At 41.8% G+C, this 23,336-nt stretch overlaps 1 protein-coding gene across 8 annotated transcripts in view; it reads right to left on the bottom strand.

Annotated features, from left to right (window-relative positions):
* The window catches only part of LOC309342855 (uncharacterized protein), an 86,440-nt gene that overhangs the window by 42,476 nt on the left and 20,628 nt on the right, over window positions 1-23,336 (bottom strand). The window contains exon 1 of one of the 8 annotated variants that reach the window (XR_014157011.1): window positions 8,232-8,626. The exons of the other annotated variants lie outside the window; for them this stretch is intronic. The gene's annotated coding sequence lies outside the window, so the exon portion shown is untranslated. Of the gene's footprint in view, window positions 1-8,231; window positions 8,627-23,336 lie in introns of those variants that run through there. 8 annotated transcript variants of the gene reach the window in all.

Below are 23,336 nucleotides of genomic sequence, written 5' to 3'. Positions count from 1 at the left end.
AGTGACAAGTGAGCTTCCACAGGGTTGTGTCCTGGGTCCTTTATTGTTCAACATCTTTATAAACAATGCGGACAAAAGTATTGAGGGGATTGCTCATAAAATTAGCAGATGACAGCAAACTTAGTGGGGTAGCTAGTGCCGAAGAAGACAGTATCAGAATTCAAGATGACCTTAGCAGATTGGACAACCAAAACAAAATTAACGAATGAATGAATGAATAAATAGGGACAAATGTAAGGTTCTACACTTAGGCAGGAAGAACCAACTGCACAAATATTAAGATGGAGAGACACCTGGATTGCCAGTAGTACATGTGAAAAGAATCTAGGGATCTTAGTATACCACAAGTTTAACATGAGTCAACAGTGTGATGCAGCAGCAAAAAAAGCTAATGCCATTCTAGGCTGCATCAACAGAAGTATAGTGTCCAGATCAAGGGAAGACATTGTACTGCTCTATTCTGCCTTAGTCAGATTCCACCTGGAGTACTGTGTCCAGTTCTGGGAGCTACAGTCTAAGAAGGATATTGACAAGCTGGAACATACGCCGAGGAGGACAACCAAGGTGATCAAGAGTCTGGAAACCAAGCCTTATTAGGAACAGTTGAGGGGGTTGGGCATATTTAGTCTGGAAATGAGGAGACTGAGAGGAGATATGATAGGCATCTTCAAATATCTGAAGGGCTGTCCCATGGAAGATGAAGAAAGGTTGTTTTCTCCTGCTCTGGAGGGTAGGACTTGAAACTATCGATTCAGGTTATAAGAAAAGAGATTCTGACTAAATATCAGGAAGAACTTTCTGACAGCAAGAGCTGTTCGATAGCAGAACAGACTCCCTCAGGAGGTGGTGGTCTCTCCATCATTGAAGGTTTTTAAGCAGAGGTTGGATAGGCCCCTGTCATGGATACTTTAGGCATCTGGCTGGCCATTATGAGAACAAAATGCCTTCCTAGATGAGCCACTAGCCTGATGCAGCAGGTTTTCTTATGTTCTTATGCTGACGGTGAAGTGTTTGCTACAAAGCATGAGTAAATGTGGGTTGGACTTCAAACTTTACTTGTTTCTCATTGACAGACAGTCTCCACTTTACACAGCTAATTAAAAATAGCTGATGGCAAATCAAAGTTTTGATATAATGGCTTTCTTGCTGCATCAGCCCATCTTCTCTAATAGCTGACAGAAACTGCTTTGTTTTAGGACACCATCCAAATGTGTTACAGCAATCTCCAAATTTAGTTTATTTTCATTAGTATGCTGAATGGCCTTCTCATCCATCTCAGCTAATCAGTCAGTCAGTTTCTGGCCTATATTCTACACTATCCTTCTGTAAAATGCTAGCACCTATTTACAGTAGCTGCTCTTTGAAATGGGGGAGGGGGGGAGAGACTATTTTAGTCTGTTCTAACTTTGCTAGCTTTCTGTATCAAATGAACCATCCCTTTGTGTTTATATGATGCATATCTCACCCACTGAAGTCAACAAGAAATATGCCACTGCATCAGATCTGATGACGGTTTTGGCTAGGATTTATGACAGAGAGGAATGGCTCCGACTTTTCTATAGCAGCATCAATATACTGACCACTGCCATTGACATTAGTTTGATCTCAAAATACATACTACACTTTATTCCTACAAAGGAATCAAGCCCGTTAAACATATATTTGCAACGTTAGTGCCACTCATTTGAGTTTGAGTTACAGCCCCATCTTAAGACTTCTTGTACTGGTTGATACCAGCTTGTGTTGTGATTTATCAGCAGACATTCCAGTACATCTTCACAACATATTAACATTGTCCTGGCAATACTGAACATCCAGATATGCAGTGAAGGCCAGTAAGGCAGTTGAATGCCAGCATTTGCCACCCACCACTGTTCAACTACCACAGTGCTGGAGAAGGAAAAGCATATTCTTATGCACAAACTCCATCTTGGAGTGGGTCCCTGTCTATCCCTTGGAATTGACTTCCTTGAAATTACGGTCACCAGAGAATGATGAAGCTTCTATGACATAAGGTTTATTTACACAGGCTGAACATAATGCTATGTGCTGGGGTGCCAGAGCTTTGTGGGTGCAAGACATCCATAAATCCTAGAATTAGTAAAAGTTAGAATTAATCAAGGTTTGATTAAACTGTGTCAAACACAGAAATTCTTGGGTTTAGCTTATGCTAACAAGCCAGACATATCTGACAGGGCTAGCTGAGAGTAAGTCATTTAGGAACAAAGCAGAATAATGGCTCATCAAGGAAACCAGCAAGAGAGCGAAGATCAGGAGGGAGGGGCCCCTCCTCCAGCTGTGTGTTGGTGGGCAGAGACCAAAGGTGGTAGAGAAAGTGGGGGTAGAATACAAAGTGGGCTGGCTGTGGCAGGCTGGAACAAAGGAAACACAGCTTTTTGCTGTTCTTTGAATCCAATGCTGCGCCTAAGAAGAAGGCCAGACCCATTCGGGCTGTGAATACTCTGCAATCCCTTCATCTAGGTTCAGGTTGTATATATGTGTAAATAAACCATATATCACAAAAACATCACAGTCTCTGCTGTGCCTCACTGTCCCAAAAGGGAGCACAGACCCTTGGAAGCTTGTCTGATACCCCTGGAATCTTACATCACTGGACGGAGATTGGGGTGCAGTGTTAGAAACTTAGATATATAAGCTAATCACCAATGGTACCTTAAACCTAGGTTGTGGTCGTCACAACAGAATGTCTAGGCACCACCACCACCCCAAGGTTTTTTTTTAATAATTATTATTATTTTCATTTCATTTCTATACTGCTTTATATTTTAAATAAAAAATCTCAAAGCAGTTTACAACACATTAAAACATCAAATAAAACAATCCAAAATAAAGCAAATTCAAGCTTCAAGGAATGTATTTCAGATCCTTCTTTAAGTGACAGTATACCAGAAAAAGCGTCTCCACCCCATCGTTCAGCCCAGACACCAAGGTCCAGCTCCAAGGGCTTTTTGGTGGTTCCCTCACTACAAGAAGTGAGGTTATAGGGAACCAGGCAGAGGGCCTTCTTGGTAGTGGCACCCGCGCTGTGGAACGCCCTCCCATCAGATGTCAAGGAAATTAAAAACTATCTGACTTTTAGAAGACATCTGAAGGCAGTCCTGTTTAGGGAGGTTTTTAATGTTTGACGTTTTATCGTGTTTGTAATATTCTGTTGGGAGATGCCCAGAGTAGCTGGGGAAACCCAGCCAGATGGGTGGGGTATAAATATTAAAATTATTATTAAAATTATTATTATTATAACATGTTTCCCCATATTTATTTATTTATTTACCTACTTAATTTATATAGCTTCCCCATAGCAGAAGTACTCTAGGAAGCCAGTGTGGTATAGTGGTTAGAGTGTTTGACTAGGACCTGGGAGATCAGGGTTCAAATTCCCACTCAGTCATGAATTTCACTGTGTGAAATTCCCCAAGTAGCTTTCCTTCTCAGCAGGCACTATCTGATATTGCTTCAACTTCTCTACTCATCAGTCATCCTAACTCTGGGATGTTACTGCCAAATACAGTCTGCCTCTCCGTGTAGACGCACACACAGATCACAGGCCACCTAACCCCCAAGTCCATTCCTAACTTTTGATTCTGCCAAAAGGCCTTTAAGGTACACTCTTACCTGCTTACCACCCCAATATCACTCCCAACATCCATCAGGCCCACTCATTCACATGTTCCCTTATCCTTCCCAACACACCCTTTAACCCAGATATCTGACTCCTGAAATGCCAATACAGTATATCCCTTCCAGGGAGTTACTTCACATGTATCCCCGCCATGCTCCTACACACACACACACACACACACACACACACAGGCAAGGCTTGACACGTGTCTTGAAACCCTGCTGTCTCCACATGTTGATTCTCTTCAATGCTCTTCCTCACACTCCTGTGTTTTGTATCTCCGTGGCACTTTTAATAATTGCCAGCTTTAAAAGCCCCCACCCACGCACCTTCCCACCTAACTTTACCTGGAACAGAGGTGTCTCAAGGGAACACAGACTGGGTGTCCACAGCAGGGTCGGGTCCCTGCAAGAGCCCTAGAGCCAGGGGAGGAAGGACCAACAGTGCTGCCAAAGCAGCCGGAGGGGAGCCCGGGGGGGGGGGGGGACCACTATGGCCAGCCATTGGGAGCCAAGCTGGGTGAAGAAGTGGGTGGGGGCAATGGCCATCAGATGCTCTAAGCGCACCCCAGAGAAAAAGGGAAGCAGCACTGGCTGGCTGGCAGTTGAAGCAGGGCACCTCAGAACAAGCTTACTGGCTCCTCCCTCAGGACCGCCTGGCCCTGCAATGGAGGTGAAGGGAGGGAGTGGGAGAGGGAGAAGTACATCTCAGGATGGACCGGCCAGCCCAGTGTGGCTGCTCCAAGGCTTGATCGTTTAAGCAGTCCTCTTTTCTAGAGAAGCCCAACTAACAGCAATACAAATCATGAGATTGGAATAGGACCGCCCCCCCCAAGTTTGTTTAACCCAAAACTCAATTATAGTATCCTTACGAGTAATTTGATTTATTATAATTCTATGCCACTTGTTATTCAAATGAATCCCAAAGAAGCTTACAAACAATAAATAACAATGATATGATAGAACATAATAGAACATCACAAATAAAAAAATTAATCATACAGAATAACAAATCATCAGTGGGTTACAATCTATAAAACACTGTTAACAAAGCAACAACTAAAAAAATAAACCAAAGAACAAAATTAAAACAAGTCATATTATACGATTAACAAATCGATACAGAATTTATAATCTATAGAAGCATATTAACAACGTTAAGAAAATAGCAACGGAAATATAAACTAAGCACTGTTAAGATCATACACACATGACCACTGACTTATAGGGTGAACCCTGTAAGAGAACCACCTCACCAGCTGCCTCTACAGGCAGATCAGTACAATAATTTATTATAGGACATATTGAATTAGTGTCATGTACTTGCCTGAACAGGGTAAAAACTTGATGAAGAGAATTTCATCATTAGTACAAAACTGACTAAGCTAGCACAAGAAATGGGGAAGGAAACAACTGTCAATCTATTTTTAATTCTGAAATAAAATGATAAGATACATGAATACTCCTATACACTAGTCCCTCCTATACTGAAATTTGAAATTTATACTTTCGTGAAATTACATTAGCATGAAACATATAACAGATTTTTTAAAAAGAATTCCCATAGTATTTGACTTGCATTTATATTTTACCTTTCGTTTTCACCAGAAAATCACACATGAAATGGCTTTTTTTTTTAAAAAAATGTAAGGTTCCAAAGCATCAATGCAGGACAAAGGAAGCACTTTCACTTTCACTCTCTCCACTGCAGAGTGAATATACTGTATTTTTCCATCTATAAGATGACCCCATGCATAAGACAACCCCTATTTTGGGGGATTCAGATTTAAGAAAATGGGGGGAAATATATCCGTGTATAAGACACCCCCTAATTTTTGACATGGCTCCCCAAATCTCTTTTCTGATGAGAGCAGCTTTTGCATCTCACTTGGAAACGAAGGACCCAGAGTCTGGAGGAAGAATGGAGAGGCACACAATGCCAGATGCTTGAAGTCCAATGTGAAGTTTCCACAGTCTGTGTTGATTTGGGGAGCCATGTCATCAGCTGGTGTTGGTCCACTGTGCTTCATTAAGTCCAGGGTCAACGCAGCCATCTACCAAGAGATTTTGGAGCACTTCATGCTTCCTTCCGCAGACGAGCTTTATGGGGATGCTGATTTCATTTTCCAATTGGACTTTGTCACCTTCCTACACTGCCAAAAGTACCAAAACCTGGTTCAATGCCCATGGGATTACTGTGCTTGATTGGCCAGCAAACTTGCTTGACCTGAACCCCATAGATAATCTATGGGGCATTGCCAAGAGAAAGATGAGAGACATGAGACCGAGCAATGTAGAAGAGCTGAAGGCTGCTATTGAAGCTTCCTGGTCTTCTATAACACCTCAGCAGTGCCACAAGCTGATAGCATCCATGCCATGCCACATTGAGGCAGTAATTGATGCAAAAGGGGCTCAAACCAAGTACTGAGTACATGTGCATGCTTCTACTTCTCAGAGGTCCAATATTGCTCTATTTGCAGTCCTTGTTCTGCTGATTTCATTTAATATTCTAATTTTCTGAGATTGTTAATTTGGGGTTTTCATCAGCTGTACACCATAAACATCACAATTGTAACAAATAAAGGCTTGACATATCTCGCTTTGCATGTCATGAGTCTATCTCATATATTAGTTTCACCTTTTAAGTTGAATTACTGAAATAAATGAACTTTTCCACAATATTCTAATTTTTTGAGTTTCACCTGTACAACCTCTCCTAGACAATGACAGTTCTCTTTCTCAAGCTCTGGGAGGGAAGAAGACCTTTCATTGCCTACAGACAGCCATCCAATCTTAAACAACTCCTCACCCACAATAATACAACAACCAGACTTAACATGGACACTGGTGCCAGCCTGCAATAAACCCAGATGTCAACTTTGCTGCCAAAAACACCCAGACAACACCATTACTGGCCCCAACAACATCAAACATACCATCTCATGACTATTTAATTGATCATCTTCTAACATTGTGTATGCCATCAAATGCCAACAGTGCCCTTCAGCTCTCTATATTGGACAAACAGGCCAAACCCTACGCCTAAGGATAAACGGACATAAATCTGACATCAGGATTACAAGACAGAGAAACCAGTAGGAGAACACTTCAGTCTCCCAGGACATTCTATGCAAGATCTCAGAGTAGCTGCCATATTACAAAAGAATTTCAGAAATAAATTGGAAAAAGAAGTTGCTGAATTGCAACTTATTATTGAACTTAAAACCATGGAGAGACCTGGTCTGAATAGAGACATTGGATTCTTATACCATTATACATGATAAAGCTATTTTTAGCCATCTCATCCCTTGCTTTTTCCTGTAAGACCAATTGCAGTCTAACAGTCATCAACAGGTTTACCACAACTATCAGCCAATCACCCATTCCCACCACCCCTCTGAGTAATACCCCTCCCCTCCTTCTCACTATACGTATACAGTGGTGCCTCGCAAGACGAAATTAATCCGTTCCGTGAGGCTCTTCGTATAGCGGTTTTTTTGTCTTGCGAAGCAAGCCCATTGACAGCTTAGCGGATTAGCGCTATTAGCGGTTTAGCGGCTTTTAGCGGATCAGCTGATAAGCGGCTTATCAGCGGATCAGCTGATAAGCGGCTTAGGGCTTAGGAAAAGGGGGGAAAAGGGAAAAAACCCCGCAGGAACTCGCAAGACATTTTCGCCTTGCGAAGCGCCTCCAAAACGGAAAACCCTTTCGTCTAGCGGGTTTTCCTTCTTGCGAGGCGTTCGTCTTACGGGGCACCACTGTATAAGGGTCTGGTGACTTCTGTTTCAGTGTATTTGAAGAAGTGTAAATGCACATGAAAGATCATACCAATAACAAACTTAGTTGGTCTCTAAGGTGCTACTACTTGAAGGATTTTTTTTATTTTGTTTCGACTACAGCAGACCAACACAGCACCTAACTGTAACTTACCAATCCTATACAGTACGCACATGTATTATACCCAAGTACAAAATTAAGTCTTGAGAAGTGATCCTGAGATTCCTGTTAGTTTGTCCCCAAACAGAAGTACGCTGGAAATGAAAAAGGTTCTACTTTATTTCCTCCCTGGAAAGTTGTGTAGAAATTTAGAAAATTATGCAGCTAGTTCTATATGATTCCTTTTACAATGTTCTGATCAGTGTACTGAGACCAGCACAGAGCTCAATTGCCTTCCTAGAAGTTACTGGTGAATAGTGACAAAGGGTATACTCAGAATATTATGCTGAGGGACAGCTGGTCAAGTGCAGTGGTGGGAACCTCAGTTGGGCGGGATATGGCCCCCAAGGCCACTCTAATCTGGCCCTCAGAAATTTCCCCAGGCCACCTGCTCCCCTCAGGCCACACTTCCCACTAGCCCTCCTTTGCCTCCTAAGTGTTTCTGCCTGGCTAAAATGTGTCCTTGAACTCAAATAATGCATCTTGGTGCTGTTGTGTAACCAGCCAATAAAGGCTTATCAAGGGGAAAGCAAGTTTTTTTTTTTTTTTTAAATGCCTGGACATATTAGTCATGCTAAGCACACACACACCACAGTTAGCTCCCTTTCCACTTTTGTAGCTTTGTTTGAGGAAGAATAAATAAATAAAAAACTCACCCACTGAGGTGATTTTTTCCCCTGATGCTGGGCTCCACTTCACTCCAGTTTCTCCAGGTCCCTTCTATTTTTCTCACACATATGCAAACAAATATTCTGCCAGCAAGGCCATAACATACATATATTTGCAGTCGGCTCCCCACCCAGAGACATGCAACCCCCTCTCTAGAAAATGGCCGCTCTAACCCTAACAAAGTCGAAGAAAAGTACTGCAGCTGGGTTGGTTGGGGGCGTTAATTAGAACCGCCCTGTTAGAAAATGCTGCAATTCAATTGGCTGGAGGCACTGATGAGGCTGGCCCTTTCTGTGTGCTACACGGCTGTGTTCTGAAGACCTCCAGACACGCTAATGGGGTGCAGTTATACTATCTAGAATAGATACATGTTCAGTCCAAACAGTACAGTAGGTGGAATTTCTCTGTGACGAAACGTAGCTTTTCTCAAATTTTGTTCAGAGTTCTGCTAAGGGGCATTCCCCAAAGAAAGAAAGAAATGTAATGGTATATGGTAGGCAAGCATGCACAATGTATGATTTCCATTGAGCTGCGCTCATGGGAATTAAATGCAGTATTCAAGCGGCGGTCCTGGGCCTCCCTCCCGCTACTTTGCTTTCCTAGCTTCCCAACACCGCGTGTTGCTACAGGTTACCAAGACGGGAAAGGGCACGGGAGTGGGCACCTTAGTGCAATGCAGACACAGCAGCTCCTCGCTGCCTCGCCCATCCCCCTCCTCGGTCACTAGTAGAGATGTGAGTCGTGTGAAGCAAGATAAGCAGCGGCACCCTGTCCGCGCGGCACTGCTAGTGGGCTAAGTACTTGTCATGGGAATCCCTGTTCTGCCCCTTAGCACCTTCTTTGAGCTGCAGCCTGTCAGCAAGAGTTAAATATGCTGCTCCTTTAATGCTGATGGAGATATAAGAACTCTCTCTGATAAGAGCCAAAGCTTTAAGGATGACAAACAAAGGCTTCTCCCGTCAGAGGAGATCAGGAGATCAGCAGCAAAGTTTTTCAAAGTCTCAAAGTTGCTGCTTTTAAAAGTTGCTGCTGTGGCTGGCTCTCCCTTGCTTCTTCTACCAATAATCAATCTCTCTCCCTTTAAAAAAAATGTTTAAAAATAATTTGCTGCAAGGATGCCAGCAAAGCTTTGTTTAAAGTGTAGGGTTCTGCTACTGCAAAAAAGTTTTTAAACTAGGGAGGTAAGGAATTGTTGAAGTGTGGCTGTGATTATTCTCCTCCTGACACAGGGGCAGGACCTAGCAAGACAGTGATTGTTCATTAGATGCATATGAGGGTGCCCACTTCCAGCTAAGCCATTCAAGAGACTGAAAATGGACTGGTTGTCTCCTGCTATGAAGGGTAGGACTCAAACCAATGGCTTCAGGTTACAAGAACGGAGATTCCAACTAAACATCAGAAAGAACTTTCTGATAGTAAGAGCAGTTCAACAGTGGAACAGTGGTCGTGGACTCTCCATCACTGGAGGTTATTAAGCAGAGATTGGATGGCCATCTGTCATGGATGCTTTCGCTGATATTCCTGCATTGCAGGGGGTTAGACTAGATGACTCGGGGTCCCTTCCAACACTACAATTCTATGATTCTATGACTCCCAAGACACACTGAGTGATTTGATGAAGGGGACAGAGATACCATATATTGGCTGAGAGCTGGCAGGTAAGGCAGCTTCTTTGTAATGAAAGCACCAGGTGAGCCTCCCTGAGAAGGGCATTCCACAAATGGGGAGCCACCACAGAAAAGGCCTGTTCTTCTGGCTTTTAAGATTTTGGAGTTCCAGGATTTTTTGAAGGACTAAATTCAATTGTAGAAAGAGATGAGCTGGTGTTTGCCACTTTTCTACTTCGAAAGACAGCAGTAGGGAAGGACTGTGTAGGGTACTGCTGCGTAGGGTACTGCAGTGTACAAATTTTATAAAATAAGTGAGTGAATGAATGAATGAATACATCATCTACAGAAAGGGGCACAGTCTCTATCATTTCCAGGGAGATACGGGGGAAGACTCAGGCAGGGGGAGTGAAAAATATCTGCCAGTCAGTGCAGCTAAAGAGTGTGACCTATGACCTTCCAGATGTTGTTGGACTATAACTCTCATCAGGCTAATGGGAGTTGAAAACCAACAATATCTGGAGGGTTATGGGTCCTGGTGTAGAGACAATACTGAGCTAAATGGACCAATGGTCTGACTCGATAGAAGGCAGCTTCCCATGTTCCTATGAATGAAGAGGCATTAGAGTTCTTCTGTACAGTAGACATAATATAAATTAAACAATGCAAAATTAACTAAAAACTTTATAAAAGTGCACAAAATTGCAAGAGCATGGGGCAAGTTCTGCAATCCTATGCACAGATACCTGAGCATATGTCCCATTGCACTCAGTGGCATTTACTGCTGAGTTGCACTACTGTATCTGTGGCTCATTAACTATAATGTCAAAGGCACAACCACTATCGCAAACAAAAGCCTATAGCTTCCAACACTTAACAACAAACAAAAGCCTATAGCTTCCAACACTTAACAACAAACACAACTGAGGCTTATTTTATCAGTGTGATATACTATGATTTGAATGCCAGGAAAATGCAGCATCCCTGAATTCTCCTTTGAGAGAATACAAGCAGCAAGCTGTACACTGCTCTACAAAAAAGTATGCAAAACCCCCCAATTACACAGGATAGGGACATACATTCAGGATCTTTTAATGTGGATTAGTTAACAATTTCACCATCCTGTTTTACAAGATTGGGGTGGTTGAACAAGGTAAAAGGGTGGATTGATTCCTATCCTTCCAGTGCATGCTCTTGGGATTCTAATTCATTCTAGTAATTGTAACTAATGAGGATGTAGGAATTTTATCCAGATTCATTACAGTGAAGTAAAATGATATGATGATGTGTAGGTCGCATTGGTCCCTTCTCTATCCCATAATATGGCACTGTTGTGTTTTAAATCCAGCGACTCTCAAATTACCAGATATATTTTATTCAGTATTCTTGAGTCTGTCCAATTAAGCTAGACTCCGGTGGGCCTGGGATTTATGTCAGTCTTCTTCTGGTTTTATCCAGAGCATCCATCAGCCTGCAGAACCACCATATACGTTATATCAGGCAAGGCCATGGCACAGCGGAGTACACTGAGGCATTCAGGTGATCTTTAATAAAAACTGCTGAGCAGCTCAGCTAATTGAAATCGCCAGGCAATTGCTATTGTCCATTCAGCTGCAAACAGAACAAGAGGAAGTATTATGCCTGTAAGTTACTGGCCAGAATTCAAGTTATTGTCTGATGGATTTTCCATTTGCAACTAAGAATGTGTTTGTTGTTTCATTTAATGAAACACGTTGCGTTACAATAGGCAGCATTTGTGAAGGTAGTGTTCTAAGCATTTTTTGTTATTGTAGTCTGTAGGCCTGCCCATTCCTTCCTCCTAATTGTGACTGAACACCCTAAAAATGGCATGCAAACCTGGAAGATTCACTTAGAAACAGGTCCAAAGCCAAAAAATCAGGGATACTGGTGTGTGTGTGTGTGTGTGTGTGTGTGTGTGTGTGTGTAGAGCTCCTGGCAGTCAGGATGTTGCATACTTTACAGTTTGTGTAATCCTGTTCAGGCTGGTCCATTAGGGCAAATGGGGTGTTGCCCCCCAACCTCAATCTGCCTTCAGCCAGCCGCCACCTGCCTACCTTCCTACTTACAACCATTCCAGAGGGTGGCACTGGCTGTCAGCTTCATCCTCCTTAGTCTGAGTGTTGCCCTTGTAGAACTTAGCAGGGAAGAGGATGGAGGCAAAACTAGAATGTGTTGGCTCTGCCTTTATTGACTCTGGCTTCACCTACTGTTTGGGCTCATTGGTCTTCTGCCTCACTAGTTCCCATGGCCACCAACCACCACATGGCACTGGCACTTTACTGCTGCTCTCTATGTTCTGTGGCCACACAAGGGGCTATGTCCAAAATAGTGAGGAATACAGGAAATATACCCACCTTCCTAGGAGGCATGAGTGTCTGTGGACACACAAATGAGGTATATAAGCCATTTGAGGAAGAGTTGTTACCCAAATTTTGTTGGGGAACTATAGCTATGAATACTTTGAAAAAAGAAGAAATTATAATCAACAATATCCTTGGATTGTTGCATTTTTGTCTGGCTCTTTTTGTTGTGCCCAGTTAGTCAATACAGAGCAGCTGCATTCTGTCTCCCTCCCTATTTCTTTCTCCAAAAAAAGAGACACTTGTTTGATTGTTCTTCACATCTGACTGCACACGTACCATCCAGCTGCTCCTCAGGCATGGCAGGAGGAATCCAAATGGAATTGGCCATACCTCCCACCTGCCTCCATCTTATCAAACTTCTCTTGAGAAAGGGTATGTGTTGTGTGTGAGAATTCAAGCGATAGGAGGGAGCTGGAAGTCTGAGGTCAAGATTTGCCATTCTGTCTTAGTTGATGCTTATTGATATCCCTGTCCATGAGCTCTCTGTGTGCAACAGTGAAATGTTAGCAATCTACCTTGCTGGGCTGTTGTAGAATAAGTGAGAAGAAAATAATTGTCATCTACACTGAGCCTTGGCTACAGGTCCAGCAATCAATCTACTTACATAAATGTTCATGTCTCCCTAAGCTACAATGGCTAATAAATACTCCATTCTGACAACTGTATTGAAGATGAGGGTTCCCCCCCCCCCGGGGAAATAATAAACTACTGCATTCTGACTGCCATGCAGCCGTCTTGACCTCATTTATTAGACTACCCATTGACCTTTCACTATAGCTTAGCCAGACCTATCAAAGGAGCACACACATTCAGGAAAATGGGCAAAATTAATTCTTTGTGCAAATCCCCTGGAGATACTCTTCTGATAATGTCACTATTTTATTAGGCAATTGAATGTTACTTTTAAACTCTTTTTTTAGTCACTCAGCAGAGTGTTTTTAGAAGGGCCTCTCATTTTTGGCACTGCAGTTTTGGGTCACCTTGTTTGTGAAATCTAAAAGACGCAAAGCACAATTTATACGCACATGGTAAGAGCGCTTTCACACACAGTGGAAATCATTTTCCTGGGCATGGTTGAGTGCTTGTCTCATCAAGTGTGTAGCTCACTCAAAAGCTGCTGTTGTCCAAAAATTGTGGCTCAAAGTTACTGCAAAATTACCTTATGGTTACTTTTCCATTTGGCAATTATCACATGAATCACAATACTGTAAATGAGCAGGAATCAACAACGCAAGTACAAGCCCATTTTCGTAAGTGTTTTTTGCATCTAATAAAAAAGGCAATTGAACGTTCTTTCATCTTAGGTAATCTTGGGTTTGTTTGAAATGTGAACATGTTATACAGAGGTCTTAGTGGTTTATGCAGGCAAAGCATTTTGCTCAAGATTGGTTAGCACCACTATAGCTGTGGGGAGAATATTGGACAGGACTCACCAAGGATCCCCTTCAGCGGAACAAGGACTTCAGCTTTTGCTATGGGGAACCCCCACCCCCACCTCTACAAGCCCTGAATTTGGCTCTGGGCAGGTCTGAAGAACTCCCAAAACAGCACATGGTGGGGAAAGAGGGGGGATTGTTCCATCTGGCAGGCTGAAATGCTTGCACAGACAACAAGTTCATAATAGAGTGGCATTGAATTCCACCCATTCATTATGTTTATTTTGCATGTGTTTGCATGAGTATACGGTATAGGCAAACATCAGCAATTCTCATCCTCTAGGGAGACCTGCTTGAGCGATTTACCATCAACAGCTATTTAAGTTGAAGTCGGGCACCCATTATCTTTAAAATATTTATATTTCAGCAGAAACAAACAGCTTTACTGTAAAGGCAATGTGAGCCCATCAAGGTATTAAACTTACAACTCCAAAATGAACAGAAGGAAAATTGCTTTGCTATCCCATACCTAGAAATTTTGCTTTTATGAGAAGAGTGTCATTTATATTTTTCATTCAAGGAGGACACATAATGTAAAGAACTAACATATTGGGCTGTGATAATGTGAAGTTCTCATACCAGGAAGAGCAAGATCTGCCATATTCTGCAAAGCTAACCAGAATTTGGAAGCTGCAATTACTGAAATGTGAAATGATAGAGGGTTAAGCGCAGTTATCTTCTTGTACCAAGTGGACAAACACAAATTCAGATGGTTGCTACCTTTGAAGGTGACCTGGAAATTACAACTAATCCAGAATGCAGCAGCTAGACTGGTGACTGGGGGCGGCCGCCGAGACCACATAACACTGGTCTTGAAAGACCTACATTGGCTCCCAGTACGTTTCCGAGCACAATTCAAAGTGTTAGTGTTGACCTTTAAAACCCTAAATGGCCTCGGCCCAGTATACCTGAAGGAGCTTCTCCACCCCCATCATTCTGCCCGGATGCTGAGGTCCAGCGCTGAGGGCCTTCTGGCGGCTCCCTCATTGCGAGAAGCAAAGCTACAGGGAACCAGGCAGAGGGCCTTCTCGGTAGTGGCACCCGCCCTATGGAACGCTCTCCCATCAGATGTCAAAGAGATAAACAACTACCTGACATTCAGAAGACATCTTAAGGCAGCCCTGTTCAGGGAACTTTTTAATGTGTGACATTTTAGTGTATTTTTGGTCTTTGTGGAAGCCGCCCAGAGTGGCTGGGGAAACCCAGTCAGATGGGCGGGGTACAAATAATAAATTATTATTATTATTATTATTATTATTATTATTATTATTATGACTTATATTTTGCATCTGATCACCCTATTCTCCACAGATCTCTCCCTAACATTTTGTCATCTTCCTTCTATAGCTAAACTTAATGTAAATAGAACATTTTATTAAAGTTTTAAAATTACAATAGTAGCGTGTATCTTGCCAATATAGTATGACAAATATCAGAAAACTGGGTTGTGACCCATTCTTTCATGGGCACTCCTATATTTAAGGAAAGAGTTCAGTGAGCTTTTTCTCTTCTAAAAGTTAAATAAGCTAGCTTTCTCTGTCCTCACCCAGCTTGGCACATGTGGATCACAACCTGCTGGCCATGTAGAAAGAGAGACTGGTGTAGTGCTCAAATTACAGAGAATGGTGCATCCTATTCTATTCTTTGCCACTCCCTGCTGTTTCTAGAAGACTGAAGTGGGCCATAAAGTTGGGTGCAGTCAGGAAGTGGGGTGTGTACATTTCCATAAGGGCCTATAAGAAACTGCTGGATTTGTATGTGACTGTCCCTTGGGGTGATTCACAGTACTGTACAGGTACTTCAGCCAACAGCCTTTTCACATATGAACCTTTTGGATTGACTCTGCTCACCCAGGCTGACTGTTGGGTCCTTCTAGGCAGGAAGATGTACGGTATGTTCCAGCTGAGGCTTGCTCTAGCAACAAGGTCTTCCCAAGCTCTGGCAAGGTTCTGTATTCTTGGTTATTGTTCAATTCTGCCTTCTGAGTAGTCATACTGTCCTGACTTAGTATCTCTTAACATCTCACCAGTAAATGCTAACATTTGCCATATTTCTGACATTTCTATATTATTTCCAGAATAAGATCACTAATACACACTTGATTTCTTAACTAAAGTTGGCCCTTGTAAAACAAATGAACAGCTATTATCATTCTAATTTAGGGTTGCTATATTTTGAAGAGCAAAAAAAGAGGACACATTTGCTGACTTCTACTTTTAACTATGGATCTCTATGATGACTCTCATTATGGAAAAAGAGGACGTGTCCGGAAAAAGAGGACATATGGCAACCCTATTAATTATCTGAGACATCTATTACAGCTACTCACCTAATAGTATGCTATCCCCCCTATACACACACACTTTAGAAAAAACAACAATTCACAATGTGTTTACTGAGGCTTGTAGAGATATTCCCCCAAAGTATTTGAAAATAGAGTTTCCTTCCAGCAAACGCTGAGAATGAGGCCACAATGCATGATGCACGCCTGTCCCTTAGAAACCCAAGATTATTTGTTCTCCAACTGTTCTAAAGGTAATTAAGGAACATTGCATGTTCCTCAATTAATGATTCCTCATTCAGTGGGGGGATCTTTGATAATAATTTGTTTTAATCAGGGTAGAGACTGTGAAACGGGGGGTGGAATCCTCTAAACAATTCAGTGAAGAGGAACAAGGAATTTTTAATCAAGCAGAAAAGCTCTAAAAGGTTTGAGGGACACATCCATCATAAATTAAGCTTCCTGTTTGTTTCTTTATTCAGATCCCATAAAACAGCATGATAATAATCTTCAAAGGCCATTTTATCAACTGGAGGTAAAGTTTGTGGAAGGTGTGAATGATAAAAAACCAGAAGTGGAGTTCAATAAATGATACACATTCTTGAAACCTCCTTTTTCAGTGTATCCCAGTTCAGTCCTATGAGCCATCTCTGAATGCTATTCTGTGTAGAGAATGGAGAGCCTAATCCTTAAAGTTTACATGTTTGATTTCTTAGCAGTTTCATCCTTTCGTTCCACTGTAGGATGTAGATAAGAGAAAGGTGAGGTACTGTTAAGGTTCAACACACTACATGTGTTTGGCAAGTGCAGATCAGAGACTGAGCCTTTTCTGTCATGGTACCCAATTTACAGAACACCTCAGTAGCAGTTGCATGACACCACCATGATTATCTTTTTAGTGTTATGTTAGCTATAGAACAAGGTCAGGGGAGTCTTTGGCCTTCCAGATACTGTTCAACTACAATTCCCATCTTTAATAATTGGACATGCTGGCTAGTGTTGATGGGAGTTGTAGTTCAGTAATATCTGGAGAGGCAAAGTTTCCCCACCTGTGCTTTAAAACAAGCCCTAGAACATCACCTCTAGGCTTCCATGGCAGACAAATTGATGTGGAAATTACTTGCTGAAAGTAAAAAAGGTTGAACCGCTTTAAATTTAAATTGTGTGACTTTGCCACACAAATGGCAAGCCCTAGAAGGACACAATTGGATAGGAGAGGTCCATGAAGTTTTTAGAGCAACTGTAACTCATGAAGGGAAACAAGATAATTTTTTGCTTAAAGGTAATCTAGGAGTGAAAAGTGGGAAATAATATGAATCAATCTTAACCCCTTTCTGCCTGTGGAAGCTTTAGTTGAGATTCCTGCATTGCAGGGGGTTGGATTAGATGGCCATTGGGGTCCCTTCCAACTCTACAATTCTATGATTCTATATGCCTTTTACCCTGAGGTACTCTGGCACTTCCCACACTCCCCTGAACTACCTTTCCATTTTATTCAAGCTGTGTGTTGGGTCTTTATTGGGAATTTCACTCAATGCCCCCTTTATCTCCACTGCCATCAAAGATAACCCTTATTGGAACACTTCATCCCTAAAGTAGCCAAGGATGAGGTATGTGGTGTAATACAACTGATTTATTAAAAATAAACACAGTTTTCAACATAACTCTGTACATAAGCATATGGTTTCAAAGATTCCGGTTTCTTATTTATTACCTTATTGCAGTCCTAACTGTGGCTACCATACGGCTGTTCCTATAATACTAATCAACCCTGCTTCCCTTCCACCACTGTCACACTCCACTCTCCACACTCCACTCTATCTTCTGAACTCCTGACTCAGGCTGACCCTCAACTCTCTCACTACTCACTTTCAAACTCTCAGCCATTCATTACCTACCTCTCATGCTCTCCCCATCTCACATTACCATAATTCTGCTATTATACTTGCCATAATAATAGTATACCTTAACTACTTTAGTATATGTGTATATATAATATTATATACAAACACCAGAACATCATAGGGTTCTCTATAAAGATCTGTATTTTTAAAATGCTGCAATATTTTTTTGTTTGTTGAGAAAAATTGTCCCAGTACATGACTTGGCATTTATTCAAGGGTCATCATTTTATGTCCTTGGGGAATATATGCTCTGATCTTACAGGGCACTTATCCATCCAGCTCAGAGCAATTTAAGAATCGGGGGGGGGGGGCGACACATTCCAACCACTCTCTTTGTCTGTCTTGTTATTGCACAAAACAGCACGTTTTTATTTGCTGCATTCTCAGAGAAAGGAGAACATCACAGCTAGTATTAGGACCAGACACTTCCTTTAATCATGATTTTTCTGATGTGCTGTTGCATTTTCCTGAATGCTGTATTGTGCTACTCTGGCACAAAATGCATGACAATGCTTTGTGACAGAAGCAAGGCTAATGAAAGGTTTCAGTTTCCTTTTTGTACTTCACTTTTTTACCTGTTCTGCCTCATCTCCTCAAATCTTACAATTCTGACAGGCGCTAATACCTGCCAGTTATTAATCATGTTGCATGACCTCCTGGCCTCTTAGTGTAACTAGATGTGTGACCTATTGCTCTGCCATCTCAGAATAAGTACCAGCATTGTAGGTTGCTTTTCATAAATTTCATTTGTTTGGACCCTTCTGTAGCCAAAGTTGTTCTTTTATTTTTATTTTTTTGTCAAAAAAGATTATGTTCTTTCTACCTCCTGTAAATATTTGTAAACAGTTTCTGACATTCCCTTAATCAATATTTTAACATGTTAACCCCAGAGGGCAATATGAGCTGACATGTATCCTCAGCTATTTCCACGAGGGAAAATGTCAGTTCCTGCAGATCTGGAGACTTGACTAGGAGCTGACAACTTTTCAGCCAGCCCTTAGCAGCTGTGCCTTTAACACCAGCTTGATTTACAGCAATTTGGAATCTTGTGCACAGTTCTGGTTTCCACATCTCAAAAAAAGGACATCAAAGACCTGGAAAAGAGGTGTAAAAAAGCGGGTGGGTGGGGGAACCAAAATGATCAAGAGGTTTGGTCTCTTTCCATACAATGAAAGACTACAGTGGGGGCTTTTTAGTTTAGGTGACTTAAAGGAAGACATGGCTGAGGTTTATAACAGTATGCACAGTGTGGAGAAAATGGATAGAGAAAAATGTTTCATCCTCTCTCATAATACAGGAAATTTGAGTTGCTCATAAAATAAGCAGTAGATTCAACACATACCACATCAAAAAGTATGTCTTCACACAAAGCATATTTAATCTGTGAACTTCATACACAAAAAATGTGTGGTGACTTAAAAGGGGATTAGACAGATTAATGGTGGATATGTCTTTCAATGTATTAAGCTATGAAAGATACCCTCCACTTTCGTAGGCCAGATACCTCTGAATACCAGTTCCTGAAGACATAGAAGGTGGGGGGGGGGGGCGGAGAGAGTTAGTCATCATTTCTTGTGTATGGGATTTCCAGAGGTGTCTGGGTAGATACTATTGGAAACAAGATGGGCCCTTTTTCTGATCCAGCAGGGCTCTCCATGGGCTATTAATTAGCAAAATATCATAGAATCATAGAATCATAGAATCATAGAGTTGGAAGAGACCACAAGGGCCATCGAGTCCAACCCCCTGCCAAGCAGGAAACACCATCAGAGCATCATGTTTAGCTTCATGTGAAACACCTCACCTATTAATTTATGCATACAAAACAGTTGTATTATATACAGCTGCAGGGCATCTGAGTTCTGCTTCCAGTCTGCCAACTTTTTTTTTTACAGGGCTTTTATGCTTTTAACTGTTGTTTGACAAAGAGATGCAGGCAATGGGGACACGGGTCACCTGCAAAATATTTTGCTTGTCACATCACAGTTAAAGGTACACCAGCCTTTCATATCTCTCTCATAAGAGCTTGCATCAACTCTTCTTCAGGTCAGAACTGATCCTGAGCTTAAAGCTGAAACTAGGCTTGATTTACAGCTGTCATAAAACTGTCATTAAAAATTTGCATGTAGATGAAAAGTACATGTTGAGCAAATGAGAAAACATCTTGGGGGGAAATATGCGTAGATGTTGTTAAGCAACAAGTCTGGATTTAAATTATAGCATTTGAACTGGTGCCATCAATTTTCAAAATAGGTTGGCAGCAAATTAATTAAATAACTGCGGTCTGTCTATAATTCTGCATGAAACTGTGACGAAATGGAGCTTTGTACAGACAATTCTCCAAATGGAGGAGTGGGATATTTGCTGCACATTTTAGATTTGCCAAAACTTTACAGAAATCTTAATATTTAGGTTTAGTCATGGAATCCCATACAACAGTTTGTGTTTAATGGTAAAAGTAGGATCCAACACTTGAAAAATAGGACAGGTGCTTCTTTTGCCACCTGACTCCGAGAACTGGGGAATGTAAAATTGAACATGAGTTCAATACTCCAGTAGGCAGCTTGCGCATTTAAGTAGAAGAGTATGCTGCCTCCCTTCTTCAGAGCTGTCTAACTGCACTATGCTGTAGTGACAATCACTACAAAAAGTGCCAATTCTTGCAGAATCCTTTAAGTTGGATATTTCAACCATCAGTTTTATAGCTAAAGGCATGAAGTCAAAAGGGTTCAAAGTGATCACCTATACACATACTAGTGCTCCAGAAAGGTCTTTTCCTGATCTTTGAGCACTGGCTTTCAAACAACTGCACCACTATTCTGTTCTGCTAGGAGAACATATCAGATGAGGAAGGAGTCCCACACAGCAAAACACGTAACATCTGGAGAGAGCCTGCTTTGACAAATAGCACATTTAAGAGCTGCAGAAATACTGCATGTATGAACAACCCTGGAAAGCAGGAAACAGAAAATGATATAGCAGAGACAATCACACTGTTTGGTTTAAATAATAAGAGCATGTTATTATTATTTTTCCTTTGTTTATTACATTTATATCTCACCTTTATTCCAAGGAGCTCAGGGTGGCATACATGGTTCTCCCCCTTCCCTCCCCATTTTATCCTCGCAACAACCCTAGGCTGAGTGAGTGTGACCCTTGTCTCCCAGATCCCAATCCAACACTCTAACCACTACACAACACTGGCTCTAAAAAGCCCTCTCAAAATAAAAGTAACAAATCCTTATAGTGCTGAGAATTAGCTTTCAGTTCTGCCTGAGGAAGACTTCTTGGTGACTGCAAAGCTTTCACCAGTGAAAGTTGTTCTAATAAAATATATAACCACTTTACATATTTTCGGGTTGTTGTTTTTTTGCAACTACTGTCTTACCTGCACATCAACCAGTGGCAAATTCCTATTAATTCATGAAGCCAAGGTCTCGATTAAATCCATTGTTCTTTCTTCTAGAACCAGTCATGAATTTCTGTTCTCCATTTAATTATCTTCATGTCAGCAATATTTATAAGGTGCATAAAAAGGACTCTTGAATAAGCATATTTTAATACCTGTTTTCCGTATGGTATTAGTGTTCTACCAAATGTAGCACTAAATAAAATTTCCTCCTTGACTGGTACTTCCTTGCAACAGACAATAGAGCTAGTGCTAGAAATACAGTAGTATACTCTCATCGCTGTCACTTATTAAAATAATGATCTAAACCTCACCAACTCTTTAGGATGAGCTCCTCTGGGCGGGGGGGGGGGGCAGAGGGAGAAGAGAAGAACTTTCCATTTTACAAGGAGAAGAGAAGAACTTTCCATTTTACAAGGAGAATTGACAGAATGTTGACCTGAGCACGACCTTGGATTCGATCCCATGTAATTTGGGAACACTGGTATTAGACATCATACCAAATATTGGGGCAAAAGACCGGGCTCCCTCCACACTCTTATCTGGCACGCTTGTCCTATGCATGTGTTAACCCTATGCCTGAAGAAGGAGTGGGATTGAACCTCTTGCATAACTTGCCCCCAAAGCTGCATGTCTTGCCAGTCCCACTGTCTATTTATTGAGACTGGGTGTCTGCAAAGGGCAAACCTACACATGTAGGTCTCTATACAGTTGGTAACTCCGATAGCATGGCTTTCCCATCAAGTGGACATATATGCTCATACACCCTTATGTGCACAGTTTTCCCCTTTGCAGATGTCCATGCTCAATGCATGTATATTGAGGGCAGGGCTGGCAGCTGTGAAATGCCGGGAATGAGGCTGAATGGTGTGATCCAGCTCTCCCTGTACAAGTTAGCAATTCACACACTTGTGTTAACATGTACTCAAGGCATCTGTATTGACAGTACCTGCTCGCCCCTTCAGAACCTATTTCTCTCCATGTCCCCTTCTCTTTGTTATTGTCTTCCTTCTGTGCTGATCTTGGACTTTTTCCAAGCAAGAAATCCAGCTGATGATTGCTCATTCTGACATAGCATTGGAGCCGGAACATTATAAGTGGATGCCCATAATATGGACAGAATTTATTATTACCAAATACGGAGGAATGGTGGTGGGAATTAATGGAGGTAAAATTAAGCACCAATAACAACAACAACAACAACTTGGGAATCCCTCTTGGACTTTTCATGGGGAAAAGAAATGAATGATTCTGAGACACTTTGACTTAAAAGAAATATTGTGCAATAGAAAATGGAGAAGATGGATATTAACATGCACTGAATGTCTTAAATAATCTTTTTTAAATGTAACTGGCAGACAGAAAATCAGAAGCCCCTTTTCGCTATCCCTAATGTTTCCCCCCCCTTTGTCCTTTTTTTCTCTTTCCTTTTTTCTTCTTGTTCCTTTTTTCTTTGGAGTCCTATGTTTGGGGGCTTTGTTAAGCTCCAGAGGTTAAGTATTCATGGAGGTGATAGATAGTTCTTAGAGATGGGAGGCAGGGAAATGTTCTTCTCCCAGGTTGAGAGACTGGGAGGAAAAAGGAGGGATCCCAGGTGAGAGCGGGGATGGATTGATACCCTATAGATGGTGGGGGCTAAGAATTGCCTCTGGGAGAGGACTCTGTATTCTACTTGTTTTGTTTGTAGTCCTTGCAGCTGTTATTTATTGTAATGCGAAAAATTTTAATTAAAAATATATTAAAAAAAGAAAATGGATGCCCATATTGGCAGTGAGTCCTGGAAGATCTGCTCCTTGCAGTGCAGGCCTTTTCTGCTTGGCTAGGGTGGGTGAGGTGGGCTGACTGACTTCAGCTACAAAAGCTGAGGCTGATGAAGAAGTTGGAGGCCATATTGGTTGTGATTTCTGGAAGACCTGCTCCCTGCCTTGCTGGACTTTTCCACAAGAATGGGCCTTTTCTGTGGTGGCTCCCCGTTTGTGGAATGCTACCCCAAGAGAGGCTCACCTGGCACATCTGTTGAGTATATTTAGGCAGCAGATGAAAACATTTTTCTGTAACCAGGGCTTGAGCT

This window comes from Podarcis erhardii (assembly GCF_964252035.2).
Source record: "Podarcis erhardii genome assembly, chromosome: 5".
NCBI lineage: Eukaryota > Metazoa > Chordata > Lepidosauria > Squamata > Lacertidae > Podarcis > Podarcis erhardii.
The sequence above is the reverse complement of the archived record's forward strand: the minus strand, read 5'-3'. Positions and strand labels throughout refer to the sequence as shown.